Source organism: Monodelphis domestica, chromosome 3, assembly GCF_027887165.1.
Source record: "Monodelphis domestica isolate mMonDom1 chromosome 3, mMonDom1.pri, whole genome shotgun sequence".
In the NCBI taxonomy this organism is placed as follows: Eukaryota; Metazoa; Chordata; class Mammalia; order Didelphimorphia; family Didelphidae; genus Monodelphis; species Monodelphis domestica.
In genome coordinates, this window is record NC_077229.1 from 410,772,532 (window position 1) to 410,775,982 (window position 3,451).

Here is a 3,451-nt window from a genome sequence, read left to right on the forward strand (position 1 = left end):
GTGTTTCCTGTGTGATCGTATTGGACATCTGTACAAGGACTGTAAATTTAGGAATCAGGTTAGGAGAAAATTGAATAATGGGTATAATAGAAACAATAACTGGAATAGTAATAATAATTATAATAATAATAGATGGAATACTAATAATAACAATAATCAAACTAGGTATACCAATCAATGTCAAAATGCCTGTTGCCAGGGAAAACAAGCACTTGATTTAAATACTATGCAGTCTTGGGTAAATGCTGGAGGTAGGCCTAAAGCCAGGTTGCAAAGGGTGATCAGAGTAAGAATGTTAGTGCCTTATGAAGGTTTCCACTTAGAACACATGAGAATGAATCAAGAACTGAGTGTGATATAATTGAAAATGAGTTGAGGGTAAATGAAATTGGAAGTAATGAAAATAAAATACATGATGATACAAATGAATTAATTGAATCAAAGGAGGATATAATTGGTGCAAATAATTATACAGAGGAAGAACATTGTAATATAAATAGAGAATCCTAATGAATCTATTACAAGAGAAATTAATGAAGAATATAAACTAAATAATAATAATGAAATTGCAAATGGGAGCAATGATACTAAGATGGAGAAGTTAAGGACCAATGAGAGTAATATAAAAGCTGATCATGCAAAATCCTGGGAAAGTCATGTAATTCAAGAAGATGTAGACTTGGATGGACAGGAAATGACTGAGATTTATACTGATGTTACTATGCTTGCACCAATTCTTGAAACCTTCCAACCTCCAAATAGTACTGAGCCCTATGTTTCTGTAACTATAGGGGATCAGATATATGATCTTTTAGTGGATACTGGAGCCATTAAATCAGTTTTGCAAAGTCTTCCTAAAGATTGTAGAGCTGTTGGTACTATGGAAGTGATTGGAGCTACTGGAAAACCTGAAAGAGTAGCAAAATTACAACCTAAAATGATTATCCTAGGTCCATTAAGCATGGAGCATGCATTTCTATGTATGCCGGGATGTCCAATGAACCCTCTCAGGAGGGACTTGCTTTGTAAATTACAAGCAACAATTCAATGTCCTGACACTGGGGATATATCATTGCAACTCTCAGAAGAATCTCTGAGAGATTTTCCATTGTTGTTCTTAGATTCAGTCAGTGCAGAGAATGAGTTGAATTTCATCTATCCTATTCCTGAGGATATACCAGAAGATTTATGGTCAATGTAGGCCTATTGAAATCAGTTGATTCAGTGATAGTGAGAACCAAGGAAGGACCAGTTCCTTGTGTTCCTCAATACCCTTTGAGTAAAGAAGCTATAGACGGAATAAGACCAATTATTGAGTCTCTAATTCAACAAGAGATCATAATACCATGTTTCGCAAATGACAATACTCCCATACTGCCAATAAAGAAACAAAAGCTTAATCAAGATGGTAGAATTGTCTATAGATTCATACTGGATTTGAGAGCTATAAATGATCATGTAATAAAGACTCATCCTATAGTACCAAGTCCAGCTGCTATAATCTCATCCATTCCAAGTCAAAAAAGATATTTCACCATGGTAGATTTATATTCAGCGTTTTTCTCAATACCAATTCACGAGGATTCTCAAAAGATCTTTGCTTTCACATGGGAAAGTGCCCATTGGACTTTCATTCATCTTCCACAAGGTTACTGTGATAGCCCAAGTCAATTCTCTCAAATTTTGAACAGAGGCCTTAAAACAATAACATTTGAGGAAAGTAAAAGAGTACATTTTGTAGATGATATCCTCCTTGCATCTCCATCTGCTAAAGTGTATTTAAAAGATAGCAAGATTATTGTGATTGAATTATATAAACGTGAACATAAAATCTCTAAAGCAAAACTTCAGTGGGTTTTGCTTCACGTTGAATATCTTGGCTTTGTGTTGTCAGAGGGTTCCAGAAGTATCACTGAGAAAATAATAGCTAAAATCCAGAAACTGAGTGCACCTAAGACCAAGAAGCAACTCAGAGTTATTCTTGAAACAACTGGTTTTTGTAGACAATGGATACTTGCATATAGTGAAATTACTAAATGTTTAAAAGATCTAACCAGGAATACAGAACCAGAACCTCTGAAACTCAAACATGAACTTCTGCAAGCCTTAATTAAGCTTAAGGAAGTGGTTTTATCTGCACCAGCTCTTGGAATCCCAGACTATAATAAACCTTTTCAATTATTTGTGGATGAGACCAAAGGTATTGCATCTGGTGTACTGACACAGACTTTAGGACAAAGTTATCATCCAATTGGATACTACAGTTGTCAGCTAGATCCAATTGCTGCAGGTATAGTTCCTTGTTTAAGGATGTAGCTACTGTAGCTGTGTTAGTTCAAAAGTCATCTAACTTAGTTTTGGGATGTCCATTGACAGTATTTTGTTCATTTCAAATAGAAGCACTAATGAGGAAATTTCGTACTAAAGTATATTCAGACCAACGAATATCTAAGTATGAAATTATTCTTCTAGTATAACATTATGTTTTATATTAGAATTATAACTTCTAGTATAACTTCTGAAAACATCATGTTGAAAACTTCTAGTATAACTTCTGAAAACATCATGTTGAAAAGGTGTAGTGTATTAAACCCAGCTATATTTCTTCCTGATTTTCCAAAGAAAAGTGAACCATTACACGAATGTTTAGAAGTAGTAGATCTAGTGGATATGCCATGGATGGACACTCCAATCAAAAATCCCGATTTGGTTTTATTCACAGATGGATCTTCATATTTGTGTAATGGAATTAGAAGTATAGGTAGTGCAGTTGTCACAGAATTTGAGACACTGTGGTATGGATCATTACCTAGTAACCTTAGCACTCAATGAGCAGAGTTAATCGCTTTAAAGCAAGCATTTCTTCTGGCAGCTGGTAAAAGTGCAAATATTTACACAGACTCACATTATGCTTTTTCTGTTTGTCATGTTACAGGAAAGATCTGGAAACAATGAGGTTTTATTACTGCATCGGGAAAACCAATTACTCATGCAGAAATAATAACTGAGTTGTTGGATAGTATCCAGAAACCTAAACAGCTAGCGGTAATCCATTGTAGAAGTCATACTAAGAGAAGAGATTCAATTGCTAAAGGAAATCATAGAGCTGACATAACTGCAAAATTTGCGACCAGAAATGCTCCATTGTATATTATGAACTTATCAACTATAGACTCTGATGATCTAGAAAAAGCTTATACAGACTCAGAAATACAAAAATGGAAATAGAAGTTTGGAGCAAGAAAAGAATATGGTATATGGTTAACAGATACAGGAAAGCCACTGTTACCAAAAGACCTGTATACCTCGTTGTTTCAAGCCATTCACACAAAAGGTTAATTGACACCTTAAAGAGATAATGGGTTGCTCCTGGAATAAGTACTGTAGCAAATAAGATCTGCTCAAGCTGTTTTGTTTGCCAAAAATTCAGTCAAGGAACATTCAGACAGAA